At 45.0% G+C, this 12433-nt stretch overlaps 1 protein-coding gene across 9 annotated transcripts in view; it reads right to left on the bottom strand.

Annotated features, from left to right (window-relative positions):
- LOC121554540 (probable ubiquitin carboxyl-terminal hydrolase FAF-X) overlaps positions 1-2004 on the bottom strand; it is a 113012-nt gene extending 111008 nt beyond the window's left edge. For 7 of the 9 annotated variants that reach the window (XM_041868153.2, XM_041868159.2, XM_041868177.2 and 4 more), the window contains exon 1: positions 1524-2003. The gene's annotated coding sequence lies outside the window, so the exon portion shown is untranslated. Of the gene's footprint in view, positions 1-1523 lie in introns of all 9 variants that reach the window. The other 2 variants (XM_041868162.2, XM_041868202.2) reach the window with 2 other exon arrangements.
- Positions 2005-12433: the final 10429 nt, after the last annotated feature.

Below are 12433 nucleotides of genomic sequence, written 5' to 3'. Positions count from 1 at the left end.
CAGCTATATCCCGGATGACATGGGCCACAAGACAGTAATGAACAAACCTGAGAGTCTACTCCTAAATCAGACTCAGAAATTCGCTATGTCCATGATGACATTGGAGGTGACAAATAAATAAATATATGCCACTGATCTAGTTAGCTAGCTGATTAGCTATGTATACGTCTTCCATCATTATGGTAAGTTCACTGGCTAAGAAAACAGTCACTGGAAAGGTAGCACTATCATTTTACAAGGATGTTGAAAAAAAGAAAAAGAAATGTTGACCAGTTATTGATAAGCAAATAGATGACGCACTCGTTTACAAGTTATACAAATACATAAATAATATCACAGTCGACCCTACAGGTCCATGATTCTGCTGCTTCATCTTTGCTAGCTAGCTATCTAGCTAGCTACATACATAAAATACTTCGAACACGACCAACATGTCAACTTATCTAGCTAACGTTAGGTTGGCTCTGATCTGATTAATCAAGGAAATAAATATCTTGTTCTAAAGTCAGAAATGGCATATCATTAAATATCGCAAATCAAAAACTTTTGTAAAAACAGCTCAAGTTGGCTAGCTAAATTAGAAAGCTAACAACACTCCTATAAGGCTAATATGACTTACAGAAAGCCTGATATCGCAGTGCGAACTGCCCCTTGAAGGCCTCGTTTCCAATCGCAGTTTTCCAGGCCTTTGGCCTGACCAACTAGCGTTAGCTAACCGTTGATGCAAGTTCACTAGGGTACGTGTAGGTAGCTAGCTAGATATCTGGCTAGATTTACAGACACATATTACGAATTGCTCATTTAGAAAAATTTGCATTCAGCAGAGAATGAGCTAGCTAGCTAACGCGACAACGTGAGCTAACTAGCTGAGCTAACTGTAGTTAGGTAGCTAGCTACTGTAGTTGTTTTGGAGTAGGCCGCGCAACCACGTCCATAGAGATTACATTTTATGTGGTGCTAGCTAACGTTAGCTCACCTAGCCAACATACTAGTTAGCTAAAATGTATGTCACTGTGCGACATTTCACGATTGTAACCATATTAAAACACCTAAACCTTTGGGGTTCAGGGTGGGGAACCGCCTACCATTACCTAGATAACTTAAACGTCAACGAACTAGTCAGTTAGTTAGCAAGCAAACTAACGTTAGCTGGCTGAAATCAACCCGGCTTTCAACAATGTTCACTAGTTAGCTTAACTACCGATCTAAATAGTTAGCTCCACATTGAAAAGGACCTGTTTTCCCTGCTCTGACAGTGGGTGAGTCAGTAAACTTGGCTAACTAGATATCTAACGTTAGCTACCATCTGCCAGAACCAACTATCCAGCTGGCTAGCTAACGTTTCCAATCCAAGTTGAATTATTAAATGATTAAAGACGTGTATCAACGTATTTCAGTCCAATAAATGTCTAACAAAATAAATAGCTAACTAATGTTACCAAGTCAGCTGCCATACCCACACTGCACCAGCTGACGATAATGTTAAGAGCGCAAGCTAAGTTAGTTAGCTGCTAACAACTTACCAGGAATTTGATAGGACTTCTCCTCTATTCACGAACTACTCCAGCCTTGACGATTAAGTCGTTGTTTATTACATAAATGTATCCTATATACTGCTATTTCATATTAAGCTCAACTGTCTGTTAGAATAACCTGGTTCCTTGGGGGGTTTTTTCAGATCTTGGGTGTTTTTCCTGCGTCACCAGCACCGTAGCAGCCCCCCCGACTCCATCTACTCTAGTCAGTTCGGTCCTAGCCAGTCAGTCACAACTTGCTGCTAGTGAACCGCTTCAATATGGCGGAAGTGCAGTCCTGAACAACGTCGTGAAAATAGATGCCAAACGGCTTTACGAACTCCAACCGTCAACATTAGTTAGCGAGCCACTACTAGCTCTTCTGTGGAGAATCATTTTGCAAATGGAACCCGTGCTGAATGATCAAAAATCCATACAATGTAGATGGTTGACTCTAGACCCGATATTGGATTCGCTTATCCAGGATTTTATTTAAACCCCGAACTCCACGCTTCCTGAACCAAAAAGGGTTTTTGAGGCCTACATATCGCCTCCTACTGTCATGGATCTGTTGTTGAGTCTGTTGGTCAGATATTCAACAACAAAAATCAGGGGACATTGAAAACATATAAATTGGTCAGAGATAAATATTCATAGATGAATATGATCTATCATAAATTGTATATTATTGGGCTAATTAGACACATTTCAGTTGGCCCAAGGAGTAAAAACGAAGGCTCTGTTCAAATACCAGTAGGACTGCACTTTGAAATACATCCCTTCCTCTATTCTTTCCTGTGGGTGATTACTGATCTGACATGATTGGTGAAATCAATCCATTCTTCAATGAAGCAATTATTTTAAATTGAACAAGGCCCTTAAAATGTGTCCCCTTCCATGGACAGCAGGTCCCCTTGGCCCTTCCCAAGAGTGGTTGCCAGAAGATACTGAACCTACCTTTACGATTTTTACACTGAGCTGCACTGAGGTCGGAACGCAATCATGGTTCCATTAAGACACCGTTTGGAATGGCAGTGTCAGCCAATATCCTCCTTTGTTGTTCAACGTGACGTGCCATTCCAAGATGGCGTAGCAGTACAGTCGTGTACTCTGTAGTGCAGGGTTCTTCAATTCCGGTCCTGGAGGTCCGAAACACTTCTGTTTTTTATTTCTACCTGGTAGTTAATTGCACTCACCTGGTGTCCCAGGTCTGAATTAGCCCCTGATTAGAAGGAGAGAATGAAAAACAGAGGTGTTTCGGCCCTCCAGGAAATAGCCTGTTTTTTTTTGTGTGTGTCTTTTTCATATTTATTTCCCTATCACACTTTTCATCCTTCTACTAAATATACTTTCCTGCAACCCGCCTCACTCAATGTGGAACGTATTATATTATTTACTTACCTTTTATCTAAAATCTCTAGATTTGCCACCGTTAGCGGTTTTTCACCATTGTCCGTGGCCTGCACTACTTACCAGCCAGCTCTAGCCTGGACTATTATCGGCCAGTCTGCACTGTCTGCACAGCGCGTTATCGACCCAGAACATATCGGATTTTCTGCCGGAATCACTGAATCACTGGACCTTTAACACCGGATCATCGCAACTAGCTAGCTGCAACCGAATGGATGTTGTTGTTGGCTAATCAGCCTTGAGCTAGCCACGAGTCAGGCCCATCTCCCGGCTATCTACCTCTCTGTCAACCGGACGGGACCTCCTAGTGTCGACACGGAGCCCCGCCGATCCATCACGACTGGTCTGCTGACGTAATCGTCTGTGGTTTCAACAGGCTTCCCGTTGCGACGACCACGAAGATCCATCTGCTAGCCCCGGCCCGCTAGCACACGCAATCAACAGCCGTGCTTCCTGCTCGCCTGTGCTGTAGCACCAATTCGAACTGCTCTCAGACTCACATATTGCTGTTCACTGGACCTTATGATCACTCAGCTGCACAGCTGATGCCTGCTGGACTGTTCCTTTACATGGTACCCTGTCCTGTTTATCTGTTTAGCCTCAGCCCAAACTTTCATCGCCATTACCAGTTGTTGTCTTAGCTCTCTCGAATAACACCTGTGATTGCTTTATGCCTCTCTCCCATGTCAATATGCCTTGCCTAATGCTGTTCCAGTTAGTTCTTATTATACAATTTCACTGTAGAGCCCCAAGTCCCTCTCAAACTGCCTCAAATAGCTCCTTTGTTCCATCCCCCATACACGCGGAGACAGGCTCAATCAGTGCCTCCAGTGATGCTATCTCTTTCATTGTTACCCAACGCTTAGGTTTACCTCCACTGTACTCATATCCTTCCATATCCTTGTCTGTACATAATGCCCTGAATCTATTCTACAACGCCCGGAAATCTGCCCCTTTTATTCTCTGTACCCAACGCACTAGAAGACCAGTTCTTAAAGCCTTTAGCCGTATCCTTATTCTAGGCCTCCTCTGTTCCTCTGGTGATGTAGAGGTTAACCCAGGCCCTGCAGCCCCCAGTATCACTCCTACTCCCCAGGCGCTATCATTTGTTGACTTCTGTAACCGTAAAAGCCTTGTTTTTTTGCATGTTAACATCAGGAGCCTCCTCCCTAAGTTTGAGTTGTTCACTGCATTAGCACACTCCACCAACCCTGATGTTCTAGCAGTGTATGAATCCTGGCTTAGGAAGGCCACCAAAAATTCAGACATTTCCATCCCCAACTACAACATTTTCCGTCTAGATAGAACTGCCAAAGGGGGTGGAGTTGCAATCTACTGTAGAGATAGCCTGCAGAGCTCTATCATACTATCCAGGTCTGTGCCCAAACAGTTTGAGCTCCTACTTCTAAAAATCCACCTTTCCAGAAATAAGTCTCTCACTGTTGCCGCTTGCTACAGACCCCCCTCAGCCCCCAGCTGTGCCCTGGACACCATATGTGAATTGATTGCCCCCATCTATCCTCAGAGTTCGTACTGCTTGGTGACCTAAACTGGGATATGCTTAACACCCCGGCCATCCTACAATCCAAACTAGATGCCCTCAATCTCACACAAATTATCAAGGAACCTACCAGGTACAACCCTAAATCCGCAATAATGGGCACCCTCATAGATATCATCCTGACTAACTTACCCTCTAAATATACCTCTGCTGTCTTCAACCAGGATCTCAGCGATCACTGCTTATTGCCTGCATCCGTAACGGGTCCGCGGTCAAATGACCACCCCTCATCACTGTCAAACACTCCCTAAAACAATTTAGCGAGCAGGTCTTCCTAATTGACCTGGCCCAGGTATCCTGGATAAATATCGATCTCATTCCGTCAGTAGAGGATGCCTGGTTGTTCTTTAAAAGTGCTTTCCTCTCAATCTTAAATAAGCATGCCCCATTCAAAAAATTCAGAACTAAGAACAGATATAGCCCCTGGTTCTCCTCAGACTTGACTGCCCTTGACCAGCACAAAAACATCCTGTGGTGTACTGCATTAGCATCGAATAGCCCCAGCGATATGCAACTTTTCAGGGAAGTTAGGAACCAATATACACAAGCAGTTAGGAAAGCAAAGGCTAGCTTTTTCAAACAGAAATGTGCATCCTGTAGCAATAACTCCAAAAAGTTTTGGGACACTGTAAAGTCCATGGAGAATAAGAGCACCTCCTCCCAGCTGCCCACTGCACTGAGGCTAGGAAACACTATCACCACCGATAAATCTACAATAATCGAGAATTTCAACAAGCATTTTGCTACGGCTGGCCATGCTTTCCACCTGGCTACCACTACCCCGGCCACCAGCTCTGCACCCTCCGCTGCAACTTGCCCATGCCCCCCAAACATGCCCTCGTAAAACTGACTATCCTACCGATCCTTGACTTCGGCGATGTCATTTACAAAATAGCCTCCAACACTCTACTCAGCAAATTGGATGTAGTCTATCACAGTGCCATCCGTTTTGTCACCAAAGCCCCATATACTACCCACCTCTGTGACCTGTACGCTCTTGTTGGCTGGTCCTCACTACATATTAGTCTCCAAACCCACTGGCTCCAGGTCATCTATAAATCACTGCTAGGAAAATCCTCGCCTTATCTTAGCTCATTGTTCACTATAGCAACATCCACCCGTAGTATGCGCTCCAGCAGGTATATCTCACTGGTCATCCCCAAAGCCAACACCTCCTTTGGCCGCCATTCCTTCCAGTTCTCTGCTGCCAATGACTGGAACGAACTGCAAAAATCTCTGAAGCTGGAGACTCTTATCTCCCTCACTAACTTTAAGCGTCAGTTGTCAGAGCACCTTACCGATCACTGCACCTGTACACAGCCCATCTGAAATTAGCCCACCCAACTACCTCATCCCCATATTGTTATTTATTTTGCTCAATTGTAACTCTGTGTTGTTGTTTTTATCGCACTGATTTGCTTTATCTTGGCCAGGTCGCAGTTGTAAATGAGAACTTGTTCTCAACTGGCTTACCTGGTTAAATAAAGGTGAAATAAAAAAAATTAAAAAACAATTCCATAATGGCTGCTGTGGCAACTGCTAGTTAGCGTGAGGGTGAAAAGGGCCGTTTTCTGGGCAAACTAGCAGTATTTCAATCTTCTCGATGGAAAAGTTTGGATAAAGGTAACATTTGGAGTACAGTGGCATATCCCACCCCTGCACTGAGGTACATTTTCTGACCCATATCTCGTTCCAGCACCACGGTGTCTTAATGTAACCATGATTGCGTTCCGATCTCAGTGCAGCTCAGTGTAAACAATCGTAAAGGTAGGTTCGGTATCTTCTGGCAACCACTCTTGGGAAGGGCCAAGGGGACCTGCTGCCCTGGAATCTTCTGGCAACAAGAGGGCTAGCCCTTCCCAACACGTCTCTGTAGAACTGTGAGGAGGATGCTGGTACATCAGCTCATAGACAGATGACGAGGGGTCAGGTTACTAAACTTTGTCTCTCACTCTCTCTCTCTGTGTGTGTGTGTGTCTGTGTGAAAAAGGCAAAGGTTTAGACAGTGTTCACCTCATTTGCTTGATGTATTGAGCCCCTCTAAATTGCAGAAAATCCCTAGGTTACAGTTCATATAATGAAATCAGTCAATTGAAATAAATAAATTAGGCCCTAATCTATGGATTTCACATGACTGGGAATACAGATATGCATCTGTTGGTCATAGATACCTTAAAAAAAAAAAAGTAGAGGCGTAGATCAGAAAACCAGTCAGTATCTGGTGTGACCACCATTTGCCTCATGCAGCGCAACACATCTCCTTCGCATATAATTGATCAGGCTGTTAATTGTGGCCTGTGGAATGTTGTCCCACTCTTCTTCAATTGCTGTGTGAGGTTGCGGGATATTGGCGGCAACTGGAACACTCTGTCGTACACGTCGATCCAGAACATCCCAAACATGCTGAATGGGTGACATGTCTGGTAAGTATGCAGGCCATGAAAGAACTGGGACATTTTCTGCTTCCAGGAATTGTGTACAGATCCTTGCGACATGGGGCCGTCCATTATCATGCTGAAACATGAGGTGATGGTGGTGGATGAATGGCACGACAATGGGCCTCAGGATCTCGTCACGGTATCTTTGTGCATTCAAATTGCCATTGATAAAATGCAATTGTGTTCGTTGTCCGTAGCTTATGCCTGCCCATACCATAACACCACCACCACCATGGGGCACTCTGTTCACAACGTTGACATCAACAAACCGCTCGTCCACACGACGGCATACACGTGGTTTGCGGTTGTAAGGCCGGTTGGACGTACTGCCAAATTCTCTAAAATGACATTGGAGGCGGCTTATGATAGAGAAATTAACATTCAATTCTCTGGCAACATCTCTGGTGGACATTCCTGCAGTCAGCATGCCAATTGCACACTCCCTCAAAACTTGAGACATCTGTGGCATTTTGTTGTGTGACAAAACTGCACATTTTAGAGTGGCCTTTTATTATCCCCAGCACCAGCTTCTTGATATGCTACACTTGTCAGGTGGATGGATTATCTTGGCAAAGGAGAAATGCTCACTAACAGGGATGTAAACAAATTTGTGCACAACATTTGCGATAAATAAGCTTTTGGTGCGTATGGAAAATTTCTGGGATCTTTTATTTCAGCTCATGAAACATGGGACCAACACTTTACATGTTGCGTTTATGTTTTTGTTCAGTGTAGAAGAAGATGAAATGAAATACTCAAAGGCTTAAAATCCAGCGTACAATTACCTTTGGTTAGGATCAGAGACCTGCACAGTATGAATGAATGAACTATGAACTACTGTTGGGAGACAACAGCGAGAGAGAGCACTCAACTGCTGACTCACTGGACAGCCATAGTCCAGCGGCTAGAGCGGGATTAATCCCTGCACACACATTTTCCCTCTACAGCTGTGTGTGTGTGTAGGTGTGTATGTGCATGCCTGTTTGTGGGTGCATGTGTGTGGGTACTTGTTTGTGTGTGTTCCAGCACTTTCCCTTTATCTCATCTTTTGTGCATCAACCCTCATGCCCTTCCTCTGTCCTGTCAGTGGTTTGAAATGACAGCCAGGGCACAGCTGTTCTTGAAATCTACAAGTAGGTGAAGCAGTCTGTTAAATCCATAATCTGACCATAATCTGCTTTCTCTGTTCTCCCGATAGCTATGTCACTATTCCAGACAAGGCAACCATGTAATGCAATAAGAGACTTTGACAATTATTTGAAGAGTTTATTTCCAAAACACGATATGTCAATTTTCAGAAATGTTGGTGAATTAGCTTTCATTGTTTAAAGAATTTCTGAAAGAGATTAGTGTGTTTTTTCACTAACTAACCATGATATGGTTCAATGACAGACATGTATTAAAATCAGACTTGATTGTTTCATTTCAGAGAGACAAATAATCATGTTTTTTTGCAAAACGCTATATATGCGCCTCACTCTTAGAGAAATCAGTAGTACTGCTAGGTTTTACCAAGTCAGATGTAACAAATAACTACATTTCAAATCAAATCAAATCAAATTTTATTGGTCACATGCGCCGAATACAACAGGTGCAGACATTACAGTGAAATGCTTACTTACAGCCCTTAACCAACAGTGCATTTATTTTAAACAAAAAAAGTAAAAATAAAACAACAACAAAAAGTGTTGAGAAAAAAAAGAGCAGAAGTAAAAATAAAGTGACAGTAGGGAGGCTATATATACAGGGGGGTACCGTTGCAGAGTCAATGTGCGGGGGCACCGGCTAGTTGAGGTAGTTGAGGTAATATGTACATGTGGGTAGAGTTAAAGTGACTATGCATAAATACTTAACAGAGTAGCAGCAGCGTAAAAAGGATGGGGTGGGGGGGCAGTGCAAATAGTCCGGGTAGCCATGATTAACTGTTCAGGAGTCTTATGGCTTGGGGTTAGAAGCTGTTGAGAAGTCTTTTGGACCTAGACTTGGCACTCCGGTACCGCTTGCCGTGCGGTAGCAGAGAGAACAGTCTATGACTAGGGTGGCTGGAGTCTTTGACAATTTTGAGGGCCTTCCTCTGACACCGCCTGGTATAGAGGTCCTGGATGGCAGGAAGCTTTGCCCCAGTGATGTACTGGGCCGTACGCACTACCCTCTGTAGTGCCTTGCGGTCGGAGGCCAAGCAGTTGCCATACCAGGCGGTGATGCAACCAGTCAGGATGCTCTCGATGGTGCAGCTGTATAATTTTTTGAGGATCTGAGGACCCATGCCAAATCTTTTTAGTCTCCTGAGGGGGAATAGGCTTTGTCGTGCCCTCTTCACGACTGTCTTGGTGTGTTTGGACCATGATAGTTCGTTGGTGATGTGGACACCAAGGAACTTGAAGCTCTCAACCTGTTCCACTACAGCCCCGTCGATGAGAATGGGGGCGTGCTCAGTCCTCTTTTTTTTCCTGTAGTCCACAATCATCTCCTTTGTCTTGGTCACGTTGAGGGAGAGGTTGTTGTCCTGGCACCACATGGCCAGATCTCTGACCTCCTCCCTATAGGCTGTCTCATCGTTGTCGGTGATCAGGCATACCACTGTTGTGTCGTCGGCAAACTTAATGATGGTGTTGGAGTCGTGCCTGGCCATGCAGTCATGGGTGAACAGAGAGTACAGGAGGGGACTGAGCACGCACCCCTGAGGGGCCCCCGTGTTGAGGATCAGTGTGGCAGATGTGTTGTTACCTACCCTTACCACCTGGGGGCGGCCCGTCAGGAAGTCCAGGATCCAGTTGCAGAGGGAGGTGTTTAGTCCCAGGATCCTTAGCTTAGTGATGAGCTTAGAGGGCACTATGGTGTTGAATGCTGAGCTGTAGTCAATGAATAGCATTCTCACGTAGGTGTTCCTCTTGTCCAGGTGGGAAAGGGCAGTGTGGAGTGCAATAGAGATTGCATCATCTGTGGATCTGTTGGGGCGGTATGCAAATTGGAGTGGGTCTAGGGTTTCTGGGATAATGCTGTTGATGTGAGCCATGACCAGCCTTTCAAATCACTTCATGGCTACAGACGTCAGTGCTACGGGTCGGTAGTCATTTAGGCAGGTTATCTTAGAGTCCTTGGGCACGGGGACTATGGTGGTCTGCTTGAAACATGTTGGTATTACAGACTCAGTCAGGGACATGTTGAAAATGTCAGTGAAGACACTTGCCAGTTGGTCAGCACATGCTCGGAGTACACGTCCTGGTAATCCGTCTGGCCCTGCGGCCTTGTGAATGTTGACCTGCTTAAAAGTCTTACTCACATCGGCGACAGAGAGCGTGATCACATAGTCATCCGGAACAGCTCGTGCTCTCATGCATGCTTCAGTGTTGCTTGCCTCGAAGCGAGCATAGAAGTGGTTTAGCTCGTCTGGTAGGCTTGTGTCACTGGGCAGCTCGCGGCTGTGCTTCCCTTTGTAGTCTGTAATAGTTTTCAAGCCCTGCCACATCCGACGAGCGTCAGAGCCAGTGTAGTACGATTCAATCTTAGACCTGTATTGACTCTTTGCCTGTTTGATGGTTCGTCGGAGGGCATAGCGGGATTTCTTATAAGCGTCCGGGTTAGAGTCCCGTTCCTTGAAAGCGGCAGCTCTACCCTTTAGCTCAGTGCGGATGTTTCCTGTAATCCATGGCTTCTGGTTGGGGTATGTACGTACGGTCACTGTGGGGACGACATCATCGATGCACTTATTGATGAAGCCAGTGACTGATGTGGTGTACTCCTCAATGCTGTCTGAAGAATCCCGGAACATGTTCCAGTCTGTGCTAGCAAAACAGTCCTGTAGCTTAGCATCTGCGTCATCTGAACACTTTTTTATTAACCGAGTCACTGGTGCTTCCTGCTTTAGTTTTTGCTTATAAGCAGGAATCAGGAGGATAGAGTTATGGTCAGATTTGCCAAATGGAGGGCGAGGGAGAGCTTTGTATGCGTCTCTGTGTGTGGAGTAAAGGTGGTCTAGAGTTTTTTCCCTCTGGTTGCACATTTAACATGCTGGTAGAAATGAGGTAGAACGGATTTAAGTTTCCCTGCATTAAAGTCCCCGGCCACTAGGAGCGCTGCATCTGGATGAGCGTTTTCCTGTTGATTAATGGCCTTGTACAACTCATTCAGTGCAATCTTAATGCCAGCATTGGTTTGTGGTGGTAAATAGACAGCTATGAAAAATATAGATGAAAACTCTCTTGGTAAATAGTGTGGTCTACAGCTTATCATAAGATACTCTACCTCAGGCGAGCAAAACCTCGAGACTTCCTTAGTATTTGATTTTGTGCACCAGCTGTTGTTTACAAATATACACAGACCGCCACCCCTTGTTTTACCGGAGTCAGCCGTTCTGTCCTGCCGATGTAGCGTATAGCCTGCTAGCTGAATGTTATCATTGTCGTCGTTCAGCCACGACTCGGTGAAACATAATATATTACAGTTTTTAATGTCCCGTTGGTAGGATAACCGTAATCTTAAGTCGTCCACTTTATTTTCAAAAGATTGAACGTTGGCTAATAGGATTGATGGAAGAGGCAGTTTACTCGCTCGCCGTCGGATCCTTACAAGGCACCCCGATCTCCGTCCGCGATATCTCCGTCTCTTCCTCACGCGAATGATGGGGATTTGGGCCTTGTCGGGTGTCTGTATGATATCCTTCGCGGCCGCCTCGTTGAAGAAAAAATCTTCGTCCAATACGAAGTGAGTAATCGCTGTCCTGATATCCAGAAGCTCTTTTTGGTTATAAGAGACGATGGCAGAAACATTATGTACAAAATAAATTACAAATAACGCGGAAAAACACACATAATAGTACAATTGGTTAGAGGGCTGTAAAACGGCAGCCATCTTCTCCGGCGCTGTTCAGTTCAGTTTGTAATAAAGAACTGTACAAATTATATTTAAAAAAAATTTAAAAACTGCATCGCAGTGCTTGAGGCGTCACCACAGACCCAGGTTCGATCCCAGGCTGTGTCGCAGCCGGCCACGACCGGGAGACCCATAAGGCGGCGCACAATTGGCCCAGCGTTGTCCGGGTTAGGGGAGGGTTTGGCCGGCTGGGATGTCCTTGTCCCATTGCACTATAGCTACTCCTTGTGGCTGGCCGGGCGCATGCACGCTGACTTCGGTTGCCAGTTGTACGGTGTTTCCTCCGACACATTGGTGCGGCTGGCTTCCTGGTTAAGCGAGCAGTGTGTCAAGAAGCAGTGCGGCTTGGCAGGGTCGTGTTTCAGAGGACACATGGCTCTCAACCTTCGCCTCTCCCGAGTCCGTACGGGAGTTGCAGCGATGGGACAAGACTGTAACTACCAATTGGATATCATGAAATTGGGGAGAAAAGGGTGTAAAAAGTACAAAAAATAAATTACAAAATATTTTATTAAATGTTTTAAAATACTAATTCAATACCGTAATATGAGATCTGTATGTAAAACATTTACATTTGACATTTTAGTAATTTAGCAGATGCTCTTATCCAGAGTGACTTACAGTTGGTGCATTCATCT

Source organism: Coregonus clupeaformis, chromosome 4 (assembly GCF_020615455.1).
Source record: "Coregonus clupeaformis isolate EN_2021a chromosome 4, ASM2061545v1, whole genome shotgun sequence".
In the NCBI taxonomy this organism is placed as follows: Eukaryota; Metazoa; Chordata; class Actinopteri; order Salmoniformes; family Salmonidae; genus Coregonus; species Coregonus clupeaformis.
This window is presented reverse-complemented; position numbering and strand designations above follow the sequence as displayed.